The sequence below is a fragment of the Haliotis asinina genome, chromosome 4 (assembly GCF_037392515.1).
Source record: "Haliotis asinina isolate JCU_RB_2024 chromosome 4, JCU_Hal_asi_v2, whole genome shotgun sequence".
In the NCBI taxonomy this organism is placed as follows: domain Eukaryota; kingdom Metazoa; phylum Mollusca; class Gastropoda; order Lepetellida; family Haliotidae; genus Haliotis; species Haliotis asinina.
In genome coordinates, this window is record NC_090283.1 from 11,142,404 (window position 1) to 11,157,471 (window position 15,068).

Consider the following 15,068-nt stretch of genomic DNA (forward strand, 5'->3'; position numbering starts at 1 on the left):
AATGCATGGCACTCATTCATATTCGCATCAGCCCGTGTTCTTTTTGCCTGATTTACACTTGTCCGTTATAAGCCAGTCTTCTTTTTCATACTACCCCGTATCCAACTTTGAAATTTGAAGTTTTTCCTCTTTGACAAGACGCCTTTCACTACGGAGGGGTCATATTTGTGTTTTCACGGTAGAAATGTAAATTATGCATTTTGACAATTGTCATATTAAAATTCTTTGTCTTTGGCCTCCCAATATAGGAACTCCTCAAAGGGGCCCCATGGTTTGGCACTCGGCCAGTAGATGGCGTTCGAAACTCACTTCCGTAATGATACGTCAATCAGTGAAACGATACACACGTGCGAAGCGGTCGAATTTGATTTCGCTGGAGAAGCACATGATTTCGCTAATGAAAAGTGTTGATTAATCACATCGGTAAGTAACATTACTGTTTGAATTCTCAGAATTATAGTTGTACTTTCGACATTGTAATTCACGTAGTTGCGAAACACAGTGCGAGACAATATTCAACACGGAAAGCTGAAGAGTCTTCGGAAGACGCCGGTGAAACCGGCATAGACTAGCAAATATACTAGTGACACAGATATGGGTATCGCTGAGGCAAATCGTGAACGCTAAACTTGTTTTCAGTGTGGTTTTTCTGATTTCTGTGGATAACTGTTTATCAGTGTTGACATTCTGTCATTTACGGGTTAAGCTGAAACAACCTTCACTAAAGGCTCCGAAGGAAAATTCACGTGTTGTGGACGGAAAACATGGGGCCATTTTGGGGTTCATGTTTTGTTCAGGAACGGCAAATATATATGTTACAACTTACATATACTTGATGAGGAAGTAGAAGAACATTATCATTTCCAATGTCAGCAATCACTGGCCATTAATCACGATGGGCTGTCATGACAAATATTGATAAAAACTAGTGGGTAACCAAGAGCGATGCAAAATCTACAAAATGTATTGATTGATCTCAGATATGCCCACTATTTCGCGGTGACATCATGTACTATAATAGCACATTGTGTTTATTCACTGAACAGTATTTCCTCATACTCAGAATCAAATCTGAATCCATAAAAGCCCAGAATCACAAGTATGCAAATGATCAGAGCTAATAAGTAAGTAATGTTACATAAGTGATATCTTGATTAAGTAACAGTATGTTTTAGCAATTCCTGGACACTAAGCGTTCTGTGTCTGTAGTAGCTGTAGTGGGAGATTTTCTCATCAGAAACATGTGATATACATCAGTGATGCAGCTGATCCCTCAGGCTGATGATGAAATGTTTAGAGGTGAGGCTAAAACTAGGTCACAGATGGGTGACCTTTTCAGTTGGCCCTTGAGTTCACACAATGGTAGTAGTGAACAGGAATACTTGACAGGTGCCCCAGCACTCCCCTTTAGTTGCAATTTATCACTGATTGCATTCATAATGTCCAAAGTGTTTGTTTCCAGCTAATGAAGGTTAGATTCTTCATTCTTCATTCAATGCTTCTCAGGGGCATAGCTACCATTACTAAAAAAGCCTGGGCTCATAAGTGATTTTCGCTTTGAAACTTCTCAATACTATCTAAATATTAAGGTTTGAAACCAATCAGGCTTGACAAAAACAAATAGGTTTCTACATGTCTGGCTTGTCAAAAGAGTTAACTAGGCCTTAGCAGGATCAGATGTCAAACTTGCTGATAAGATAGGTGGATGTTGTATACTAGCTATATGTATTGATGCTCATGATATCAACCACTGTTTTTCTGGTCCAGTTTAGGGTTCGTTAGAGATCACCATTATATAGGTGCAGTGTTAACTGGTTAACAGTATTGTGAAGTGATAAACATAACAGGTGTTTGTCACTTCTTTGTCACTTCTTTCTAAAGAGACCTGTAAAGATCTAGGGTAGAATTGGTCTTCAGCAACCTGTGTTTGCTTCAAAAGGCAACTGTGCTTGTCATAAGATAATACCTAACAGGATTGGGTTGTCAGATTCGCTGACATGGTTGACACAATCGGTACCCAATTGCGCGTGTCAACGCTCATGCTGTTGGTCACTGGATTGTCTGGTCCAGACTGAGTTATTTACAGACCATCGTCATATGGCTGGAATATTCCTGAGTTCAGCGTAAAACTAAACTCACTCTCTGTAAGGAGCACAACATTTCAGAGTATATTTCCAGGACAAAGAAGTAAGAATGCACTCCAGTAACATTGTTCCTCAGAGAGAAGTTGGTACCCATAAATTGTCACCTTTTAAAATGTGACCAAACCTCTGTAGACAATGGTAAAACAGAATATGAAATTCTGTTGGTATATATGATGCTTTCTGTTGTGTTGCTGTTCTGATTTTGCTGTAACTAATTTCTGCATCCTTTTGTTTTTGTTTTACTCCAGTAGTATTGGCCGAGATATACTGTTTATAAAATATAAAACAGCTATTTTTCCGAAAACTTGCAACTAAAAATAGGGCTGAGCATTGTAGTCACATTGAGTGCATTGAGCACATAGCGCAGCTGGTGATGTTCCACTTCAGCTGAAGAGTGGGCCTTCGTTACCAATATTCATTAGTGAGTGAGAGAGTTTTCATTGGGCAGTATTTCAGCCATGTTGTGACATTATTAATTGGCATGCCACCAGGTGATGTTTATGTTGACAAGCTGTAGCTGAGAGGTTGTCAGTTTATTGGTTAAATGACAGTAATATTCTTCCCTGTGTATTACCAGGGGTCCATTTAAATGATAGTCGTCATGGAAACTGATGATGATCAGCCATTGTTACTGAGCCAGTTTGGTTTTGCACCTTTTTGAGCAGTATGCCAGCAATGTCACTGGTGGAGCACTTGAATTGGCCTTCACTTATTCTGGCTGTGTACAGAATTGAACCCATGCTTTCTGAGTGAAAAGAACATCTAATCTAATCTACAAGCCCCCAGCGGGTCTTCAAATGGGGTAGCCTTGTGCTTAAGGTGTTTGATTGTCTTCCTTATCTCCTGGATTTCATTTCCGAAGTGGGTACAGTGTCTGGAACAGTGTCATTTCTGGTGTCGCTGTAATGTTCTTGGAACTTTTTAAATGGTCACCGTACTCTCTGACTCTTCATTCTAACCAACATGATTTCATGTTTCTCCAACAGCCCCCAAACTGACCATAAATGGACACACGATTATACTGATTCAAAGTAACAACTGGAATGCTGATAGAATTAATTTTATGCAAAGTAACATTTCAAGAACTCAAAGGCCGGCAATGCAATAAGGACTATGTCCAGTAAAAGACTTTGGTTGAGTACATTCCATGAAGCTCATGTCTAAGATTCACCATTGTGGCATTGCACAAATATAGCTAATATAAATGCATTCTGACCCACTGTCTCATCTGTTTTTATAACCAGGGCATTGTGTAGATCAATGTATCACGATCATGATGATGTCAATCACTGGATTGTTTATTTGGAGTCAACTATGTCCAAACTGCTGTCATATGGTATAATAATATTGTGGCATCAAACAACAGATAACCAAACAATATTTGTTTGGTTTACGTTTGGGTGACATATTTTATCATTTATCATATGTATGATATGTTTGTGTGTATATTTCCCAGGCCTGTCACTATCAGGACAAACATGAATGACAAGGCAGTCTGGTTGCTGATAAGGCAAAATGACACAACATTACTGATGGAGATAGTGTTTGCTGAATCATATACAGTACTATCAATGTCATCGACAGACTGACCACTGTTGTCATGTTGCAGTGTATACATCTACACACTTTCTGTTTAGGCCTTGCTGTTTGCGTCTACTCACTTTGTTTAGGCCTTGCTGTTTACATCTACTCACTATTTGTTTAGGCCTTGCTGTTTACATCTACTCACTATTTGTTTAGGCCTTGCTGTTTACATCTACTCACTATTTGTTTAGGCCTTGCTGTTTACATCTACTCGCTATTTGTTTAGGCCTTGCTGTTTGCATCTACTCACTTTCTGTTTAGGCCTTGCTGTTTGCGTCTACTCACTTTCTGTTTAGGCCTTGCTGTTTGCATCTACTCACTTTCTGTTTAGGCCTTGCTGTTTGCGTCTACTCACTTTCTGTTTAGGCCTTGCTGTTTGCGTCTACTCACTTTCTGTTTAGGCCTTGCTGTTTGCGTCCACTCTTTATTCACCAAACGAGTACTTTGGGTCTAACTTTATGCATGAAGTTGTATATGTACACTTCCCATATACCATGTATGCATTCATTCATTTAGGCTTAACTTGATGCATACATTTCATTTTTGCATGTTAGTGTATACATTCACACCCTATTTGCTTAACTATATACATACACTTCTGTTTTGCTTTACTTGCATGCATACACTTCTTACAGTGGAGGCTAAAAAAACTGCCATCTGTCTAATCCAGCAAGTTGTCAACACTGGCATAAAATCCAACTTAAAAAGCTCCTTCCGTGGATTGTACATTTATCATCAGCTCTGCAATCCGGCACATTGCCTAAAGCGGATTATTTCCTCAGTCCCAATGAGTGCCGGATTAGATATCTTCCACTGTATTTGCTTAACTTGTGTATAGTCACTCATTTGGAATTAAGTTAATGTGTACACTTCCCTTTTTTGTGTATGTGACTGTATACATTCATTCCCTATTTGCCTTGCTATATACATTCAGTCACTACATGTATTTGCATAACTGAGTACATTCACTCCAAGTTAGATAAGTCAAACTTCGCAGGTAGACTTACTCTGTGCACTTTGACTCACTTAATGACTTATCTATTAGAACTTTTATACACTTACCAAGGCAGATTCTAAATGCAGTAAATATGACAGATCTCATTACCATGATAGCGTATATTGTCTCAAGTGGTGAGCATGCATTTTTAGATCCAGTCCAGATGGTCATGTCAGTCTCCTTGGTGGATATGTGACTTCTGACATTAGAGTCTTGTATATACTGGTAATTTCCTTGTCAATTAACACTGTCTGGGCAGTCAAGTGGGATAACAACTTGAACTGATTTCGGCATGATTTTCTAATTAAAGACACTGTTTTCTCACTATTTGATGCCATTGTGCGTATAGGGGATTAAAATAGACCGGGTTGTCATTGGCACTAGAGTTGTGGAAGCTGTAACAAGTAAAAGCTAATGGGTCTCTTGTCCAAGGGAGTTTGATGATTCAAAGAAGATTAACATAATCTAGAAATAAATTTGAACATGCTGTATCAGGTTGTGGTAGGAAAGTAGAATTTAGTGAAGTCCTGGTGGATTAAAATTTACATTGGAATTTGTGTGTATCATTGCTAAATGTTTTGCTCAGTTACTGAAGAAGTAATTTGGGCATTAAGTTTTGGGTTTTGTAGAGGAAACCTTTCTCAAAGTGTATGTGTCTTTTTTTATTTTGATCTCTCTGGTGGATTTATCTCAAGTCACAAAATGCTGTTTTCACTAGAGAGTGATTCTATTTTTGTGTCATCAAGAGGTATTTTTCAAAACATTTTTCGTGGACCTAAACAACAATGCCTGCTTTGAAGTGTCAGATTTTAAACTTCAATGAGTTTGTTTTTTATATTTTAGAATTTTAAGTTATTTACTGCCAATTTTTGTATTCCAGTTTCAGTATGGGGTCATAAAGTATTTTTCACAGTGATAGAAAAGCTTTAACACACTGTTAAAGTTTCAACACAATATCTGGTTGCTACTGATTTCTGTGCTATAGTGTATAGGCATCATGTGATGGCTGCTGCCTCACCTATAAAACATTTTCTGACTACAGTCAAAACCTAATACACAGATCAGACTAACTGACATTCTGTTAACAAAGCTAGACCTCTGTCCTGTGGCTTACAACAACATGGATAAGTCAATTTTTTTCTGTCACTGATCAAGAATGTGAAATGCTTTGATCCTTTCTTGAACAGAGTTAGGATATTTGAAACATGCCTAAAGTCGTTAAAGTAAATAAAGAACAGATGATGACCAGACTGGATGACATTTGTTTCGATTGCTCTTCTGGGACATTAAATGAAATGTGAAGGTTGGGATGAGACACTAATTGTCAGAGTGAATAATATATCTTACTGATCAGAGAAACTGGCCAAGTCTTGGTGGTTGTTCTGGAGTTGAGTTGAGATGGGCTTTACGTCACTTTGGCATTATTCCAGCTATTTAGTGACAAGATCAAGTTTGCATCCATTACCGTTTTAAGTGCATGGTCCAAAAAATTTTGTTTCAAAAACATGTTTGTGTTTCTGTTTTTTAGAAACAGAAAATGTCATAGCATCAAATACAAAAGCAAGCAATTTGTTATTCTCTTTACCAAACCATTTATGACACAGGTCAGCTATGTGGGGAATAAAACCCGGGTTGTCACCATGATGAGTGAACCCTTTAACAACTGGGCTGCCCCATAAGAGTTAAAACAGTAGCATGAACATTACTGTACAAATGTAACAATCTTGACCATGTCGAATGTACAACCACCATTTAACCTCGTCTTCCAGGAAAAAGTGCTATTTATGAGAATTTCTAAATCAGCAAGTTTGTTTTTTGTTTATTTTGTTTGGTTTTTTTTGTTCACAAAGCTTCATTTATTGAAAGAAATACTTTTAACTTGAGAGACTTTTTGCAAACCAATTGATATTTTTCAGCCTGGAAATGTAATTATTTCTTATTTGATTAAATTTTGTTTGGGATTGATGCACAACTTCGTGAAATATATTACATAAAACCAAAATCAGGCACTGTTGTTAGTGAAAGGAAAACTTTTTTTGATACATGTTGCATTGCTTCTATGATTGGTATTGGGAATCAGAAACCAAATCAACTATCGATTTTTGGAGCACTTGTGGTGAACAGTTATCAGTTACTATTGAAATCTACAAATTTTTGTCGTGATTATTTACGTTGAAGGTGTTTCCCCATTTTTTTTTCCTAATTAATGTTAATGAAGTTGCTCTGTTTATTCACACAACTGTTTATCAGTGTATCTCTTTACCTTCTCAACAGATCTAAAATTTATTCATAGACAGGTTCACTAATATTTACCATAGTGATGAATACAAAACTATGGGCACAATGCACACAACTTCAGGCTGTTAGAATATATAGATAGCTGCAAGTGTGCATATACAATTGACAAGGTTGATGTATATCGGATTGCTGATTACTGGTTCGAGCAGAGTAGGTAGATGTACGGAGTAATCGTGCTTAAAACAATATGTTGAATGAGTTAATACAATAGAGATAAGTTGATGTACACTCAGATGGTTGAAGAGAGTTGGTTGGTGTACATATAGATTGGTTGTGATTACAATACACAAAATGGTGCATAGAAGCCAGTGGCGTAAGTCTGGATGGATTAGTGGTGATCTTTTATTAGGTGGTGATAGGCTGATAAGATAGTTGTATTTATTACCTGTCCTTGGAAGACACTGCAGTGTAATATTTTAACACTAGTGTAATGTATTTTAATACTACACTAGTGTAATATTGTTAGACATATGATGTCATAAGGTTCAAAGTTAAGACGTTACAATGCTAACGTCGCTGTTGCAATGGCACTAGACCTTGCTTGAGTCTCGGAAAACTGAGAGTCATCTCACTGTCAGGTGAGAGCTGCAAATTTTATGAATTTGTTGTGGAGAGTAATAAACAGAATGATACCAAATCATTAACTAGTTTAATAAAAATGGTATTGCACGGAAGGCTGTTTAGAATCCTCTATAACATGGTGTTTTAATAACAATTATGCTGTACATCAACCTGCTCTGCTCAAATCACAAATCAACAATCCAGTGTATATATCTTTGTCAACTGTATTTGCACACTCGCTGCTATGTATGTATTTTCCATGTTTATGCCACTTGCATGATAACAGTGTTAGTACCTACATCGAAATGTTGCACCCATTGCATTTAAGAAGTTCACTATCCATAGAACTTGGTTTTCTTTGATACGTCTTTCACTTCATGTAGGTAAAGTCTGCTCATTTCTGGCAGTGATAAAGAGTGGGGAATATAGGGCATTTGGCAGTAGTACTCAAACTTCTTCAGATGTAGTTGTTTTTCAATATCTTGATTACTGATTGCAGGGAAATATTGGTAGTCATGGTGACGTGTTTGATGTAAACAGAGATGCTACCATGGTTTCATATAGTGTGGTTTAAATATTAATGGTGAATTGTAATTTTTATTATGATTTAATTACGACTTGTCCCATTGAGTTGTTTATGTAGACAGCAGTTCGAAGTACAGGACAAATCTTGTGGACATGCACCTTGTAGGAATGATGATGTCTAGATGTTGTCGATCTACAAGGTCGGGAGGTCATGCTTGTTTATTTGGTTAACACATTATCAAAACCCATTTGCATTGATTGATGCTTGTGATGTCAATCACTGGATTGTTTGGTGAAGACACCATTCTTTACAGGCCCCTTCATATAGATGGAATGTTATATAAGTTGTGATGCCTTGCACATATGTCACCTCATATATTGTATGCAAATCTCTTGTATTGCTTGTTGAGAGAAAGAGAAAGACATAACACAGGGGTTCAAAAATGTTATTAACAGTCACTTGCCACAGGGCTTTAAAAAGTAACTTGTCCGGACTAATTTCTCACTTGCCCTGATTTTTATGACACAAGAATGATGATGTGATTATGAAAGAATACATCAACTGTAAGGAGAAATTATCCTGTAGCCCATGGACAACTAAGATAGCATTATTGATTGCCCGAAGTAAAATCCAACTTGTTTCACGCATCAGGCGATGGGATTTTTTAACCCCTGATAACAGCAGTTGAAATTAAATATGAAAGTTCTGAGGTCCTTGTCTCAATAATGCAAACAACAAAGATATGTTGCTTGTAGATTTATTCAGGGCAAGAAAAATCCCAATTTTATTGGAACCGGACATGATAGGTTCTATTTTTCATTCTTCCAGATTCTAAAAAAGCGTGGAGAAATTTTTGAAATGATTATTTTTAATAAATTGTCAAGCATTTTCAACTACTTCAAAGTAAAGTTTTTTGACCAAGTATCAAAATAAGTATGAAATTATGTGTTTAACAATTTTAATTAAAGTCATAATTTAGAGGTTTTGATTACCTATCATCTATGACAATGAAATGGACATTTTTAATTGAAAAAAAGTGTTTTTGATGTGTTGAGAGCTTGTAGAGCTGTAAGCTTGAAGATCGTTACGTGTACATAATTCAAAGAGATCCATATCTAGTAATATAAGGAGGACAAAGAGACCGGTCTTTAGCTTGTCTTATTAGAGGTGATATACAATGCATCATGTGGGGACATCTTGACTGTTCACTGGCTTCTCATAATTACGGTAAACTATTACAGCGATTGTATTAAAATTCATCCCAATGGCTGGACAACTTGTTTGCAGATCATAAGATTTGTATGTCTTAGAAGTGATATTTCCTCATCTCTGCGACATTTAGGAGATAACATCATGTCCAAATTCCAGGTTTTATTCAGTATTTGAAGCACAGAAATTAATTTGGAAATGAATTTCAAAGGAAATGTTCCCATGCTTTGAATTAGGAGATAAACATCATGTGTTGGGCAATTTCTGGGTGTTATTGAGTATTTGAAGCACAGAAATATATTTGGAACTGACGGTGTCAGCTGGAGGTTTAAAATGATATATTCCCATGCTTCAAATACTCAATAACACCCAGAAAATGGCCAACACATGTTTATCATCATTGTAAACAAAAAAGTAAACCAAATGGTTTTACTGTGCACTTGTGTATAGCGAGTAGGAGTACAGCAGTGAAGTGTCCTCTGCTGGCCGTTTCAGCTGGTTCCCATGGCAGCATCTGGAGTTGCTCATTTGTGACGTCATGCTAACTTTTCGTCACAATATGATTTGAATGACGTCACCACTGTTGATGACACAACAAAACAATTGTTTGCGAGGTTTCTACGTGTAAATATGCAGCGTGTAGTCTTGCAGTTTCTGGGAATCAAATACTATTTGATCATGTTTTTCAATCAATCAGATTACAGAACACAGTGACTTTTGGTTTACAATACTTGATAAGTCCCAAAAATTGACCAACACATAATGTTTGACAACATTGTAAACACAAAGATAAAACTAAAGGCCCATATGGGTTTTTACTGTCTGCACTCACTAACACTGAGTATGGGTACACATCACATCACAGTATGATTTGAATGACATCGCCACTACTGAACAATTGTGTGTGATATTTCAATATGGTCTTGAGATTTCTTTAATTGAATATCAGGTTTTTCAAAAGAACACAATGTTTTAGTTTACAGATGAAATGTGTTCTCATCATTTTTAGAAACATGTTTTGAAAAAAACTACTGAATTTTGTTTTTTCAACCTGTAGATTAGTAATAATGTAGATTTGCATAAGTGACAACAATTAAATGATTACAGATATATGCATAACTTTAGGGTAATTGGCCACTGGAATTAGATGCTCATTTAGACAAGGAACGGCTCAAGTAGGTCACCATGACATCACTGCATTTCCCTGATATGAGGGCATCAGATGACATTTTACTGGTTAGTGTAATGCAAGAGAGAAACCTGCCTGATCCATTTCAGGAGGCAGTGGTATGGTGCAGTGGTATGGTGCTCACGTGTCTTGTCAGAGTCCTAGGTTTAATTCCTTGAATTTAGTAGACAATTGGATAGCACCATGGTAAGGTGTTCACTTGTCTGACCAGAGTTCTAGATTTAATTCCTTGAATTTGGGAGGCCATGGGATAGCACCATGGTTAGGTGCTCACTTGTCATGTTTAGTTCTGGTTTAGTTCTCTTCTGTTTACGAAGTCTAACCTCTGTCTTAAGACACAAGGAGACATAGTGATGCCTCCCAGATCAATCTTGAATGCCTCTTGTGACATATCTACCATATTGCTGGCTTTGACATATCATCCAATTTGCATCTCCATTTTCACAGAACAAGCAGTAATGATCTTGGATCTCCTCAGCACAGACAGGTTAGGTCACAGGGGAGATTCATATTGAGGGCATGATTTGTCATGGAAGACCTGAGACTTGGGTATAACCAGAGAGGAAAACTGATGATGTTACAAACTCTCTAATGATGTTTGTTTTAAAGATGTCTAGTCTATTCCAAAGCCTCGAGCAGTGCGTGAAATTAATATATCATCCAAAAGTTTCTTGTTTGCACATTGGAAAGGAGCCAAGAAGTGAATGAATTTGGCAGAAGATTCTATCAGAGCTGGGACGATCATATCAGTCCCCTGATGGCGACCTTGGGTAATTTCTCAATGACTTCTATAGATCGGTTGTGATTACAATCAGACAGTTTGACATTTCACATGTATATGTGGAATGGTGTTTTGGTCCACAGTGGTTTTAACTGACCTCAATTCCGATTTGTGAATCAGTGGAAGCGATCTTTCTTGTTTAAGGAAACTGGTTATTGATTTTAGATAAATTTTTAAATCAGACTTTATTCAGTAAAAAAGTAGAAATGTTGATAATAAATGGTGGCTGATGTCTTGATAATATGTTTTCAAAGATTCATTTTTCTCCTAATTGTAGTTTAGGAACGAAAACCTTATTTGTAGATTCAAGGGAGAGAACTGTGCAGTATCCCCTGCTGGTTATAATGGCAGCCAGAAGAACATCAGGCTTGGTGTCTTGAGTGATGGCATGTCAGCTACCCTGATGTCTTACAATGCTGTTCATGCTTTAAGTCACTTGACTGGCTGATTCAGACTACGCACTGTTATAGTTTTCCCTTTTCACCTTCTCTTGTTTTTTTCCCCCCCTCAGCCCTGTTTAGGTCCTTGGGTAGAATAGACTTTCAGCAACCCATGCTTGCTATAAAAGGCGATTATGCTTGTCTTAAGAGGCGACTAATGGGAGTGGGTGGTCAGGGCTCGCTGACTTGGTTGACACATGTCATTGGTTCCCAATTGTACAGATTTATGCTCATGTTGTTGATCAATTGATTGTGTGGTCCAGACTTGATTACTTACGGACCTCTGCCATATAGCTGGAATATTGCTGAATACAGCGTAAAACTATACTCACTCACTCACTTTCTCCCCCTCACCTCTTTCCTTCTTCCTAGTGTTAGTCTAGAATTACAAATGATCTGTAGCAACTGATACAAGAGTCGACTTGATGGGTAATATCGTCATGCTGTTGACTTGGTTGATGATGTGACATGGCCTCCCAATGCTGGGGATTGTTTACTCACATACACACCTCTTGTGTTGTTTGGTTCAGCTCTGATTATCTGCAGGCCATGGTCAAACAGTTGCAATGTTGCTGAGTGTGGTGTTAAACTATGAATATACTAACTATTGTATATTAAAGTTGGCAGTATTGTTTATTGATGCAGCCTTTGTTGTAAGCCAATAGGAGTGGGTGTGTCAGGAAGTCCATCACTGGCACAGCATTAGGAATAAGGAAGCACAGACCCCTTCAGAGATTATTATCAACAGGTGTGACTTGTAGCTGTTACAATTTAGAACCCTGCTGTGGGTTTTGTATAAACTTATTAAAACCATATTGCAGCCTTGAGTACTAACGGGTTAAAGAACAGTTCAAGATGCTGTTGGATATTGTTCAATGTGTATTCACACTTTCTTAATCTCAAGTAATATCATCTTTGACTTTGTGGTGTTATCAATGTTGGAATCAGTTATGGGATCTGTTGGTAAGGCTTGCTGACTTGGTTACACATGTTATTGGTTCCCAATTGTGCAGATTGATGCTCATGCTGTTGATTACTGGTCTGTCTAGTCCAGACTTAATTGTTTACAGACCCCTGCCATATAGCTGGAATATTGCCGAGTGCAGCATAATACTGAATTAACTCACTCACCCACCCACCCACCCACTCACCCACTCACTCACCCACTCACTCACTCACTCACTCACTCACTCACTCACCCACTCACAAAGTTGGTGCTACACACTTCATACATGAAATCCAACACTTCCTGACACAGCCCTCATCAGAAAGAGATTGTGTTTAATGTTTGTACATGAGATTCAGTAATATTCCATTACAATTTTCAGCAAAACTGAAGCTGAAATTTGGTGCAACTATTGGTATTGCATAGTTACTTTTCTTCAGAACTATTTTGTAGTTTGGGGTTCACAGACTGTGTGAATTTTGAAAGATACACTGTCCATGAAGGATCGTGAGGCACCTGGCTGACTGGGTTTGGCTGTGTGCTCCTTAATTGTTGTTTCATGGTGATTGGTTGCTTTTGGGTCAGTTGGTTCTTTGTGGTGCAATTGTTTTCATGATTGGTTGTTTGTGGCTTGATAAGTCGCTCATGTTCTGATTGGTTGCTCAATTTCTTCTCTAAAACTGGTGGAATGCACTTTCCTGTACAAAGTTGGATCAGTTCCTAATGGTACTTTGAAATAGCTCCGTCATCCTAAGTAGCAGACATTCAGCAGTTTAACTGTTTGCTGGATAGATTCTAGTTTGTCATACAGACCCTGAAGCAAATACCAGACCCTGACCCAAAGAAAGCCCATGCAAGTCTAGAAAATGTGGCAAGTCTAGATTTCCTTTGCTTCAAAATGAAGAAAGTCTCAGGGCTCCATTTCATTATATTTTTTTTTTATTTTTAGTAGTAAAATATGTTCATTTCAGAGACTAGTTGTTAGTCTAGATAGATTCCACACATGTGTGGTGTGTGGTGTGTGGTGTGTGGTGTGTGGTAATGTCTCCTGTAATGTTTATAGGATATTCCTTGTTGTGATGTAAGGCGATGTGTGGTGTCTGGTAATGTCTCCAGTAATGTTTATGGGATATTGCTTGTGATGTAAGGCGATATGTAGTCCAGTTGTGCAATGGTGGCCATATTGCAGCATGTTTGCCTTGACCTTCACAGATTGTAGCACAGCTGTGGTATATATGTGTAATTACCTGCCTGATATATCATTGAGTCACTGATCTGTGTTTATTGAAGGTGTTCATTTCAGTATTGGCAACATATCAAGGTCGTCATTGGTATTTGGTGAAGGTCTTTGTTCATGTAAACACAACTATTCAACATTTTTATAAATTACACAATACCAATTACTTCCCATTGACTTCTGCAGGAATGTTATTTTTATAAATTAACTAACATATATTGATGCCGTCTGATTTTTCTGGACAACCAATCAGAATCCAGTATTTTTTTGAGTCATAGTAGAATAACTAACATATCAACAACTAGTGCATGTACATGGGTACATGGTCTGGACAAAAAGAAGCCGTAAAAATATATAAATGTCCACCTCATTCAGCACCATTACCAAGTACAGGAAATTAAACAGACCAACTCCAGTTCCTCACAAAATGTCGACTGCTTGAAGACACGTCATATTCACCATAAGTCATGCTGAAAAAAAGACAGCAGTAATTATTAAAAAATTAATGGATGGATGTGTGTGTAAAAATCCCAATAGCTATTCCTGGATGGGTAGTCAGAACCCCTGCTGCTGTATGTCAATGTTTTGGGTTATTTTTGTCTATTTCATTGAAAAAAAAATGATTAAAAGGCTATGATTCGTTGTGGCAACAAAATGGAAAGTACCCTGCAATTAGCAGAACACATGTTACGTTTGGGATTACACTTTCTCAGTTCTAGTACTTTTTTTTTTTGGAATGAGCCCCATCCAAGATTCGAACCCACACCTTCAGAGTCAGGCACCTAAAGACCAGCACACACAGTCTGCCATCTAACCATCTCAGCCACCGCTTATCCCAATATGGAAGTCAGACAACTGGTAGTCTAGAGCACAGATTGTGTACCAATGTGACAAATGTTAATTGTACAGTTAGCAACTTGGCGGACAGAAGAGAGAACTTAACTCTGTTTATTGAACAAGCACTAATCTTATTGCCATGTTTATGGAATGCTCGTACAGAGATTTATAGGATAACGCAATAGATGAGCTTATGGTGTCTAAATCTTACTCAGCCTAAATTGAAATCTCAGCTGAATGTTATTCTGTCATAGATGGAGGGTTTGCTTATAAGGAATTGTGCACAACAGTGTAATAAACTGGATACACATAACTTTGG

At 37.6% G+C, this 15,068-nt stretch overlaps 1 protein-coding gene across 1 annotated transcript in view; it reads left to right on the forward strand.

Annotated features, from left to right (window-relative positions):
* The first annotated feature begins 286 nt into the window (after nt 1-286).
* The window catches only part of LOC137281274 (kidney mitochondrial carrier protein 1-like), a 51,053-nt gene continuing 36,271 nt past the window's right edge, over nt 287-15,068 (forward strand). The window contains exon 1 of the mRNA XM_067812434.1: nt 287-423. The gene's annotated coding sequence lies outside the window, so the exon portion shown is untranslated. The remainder of the gene's footprint in view (nt 424-15,068) is intronic.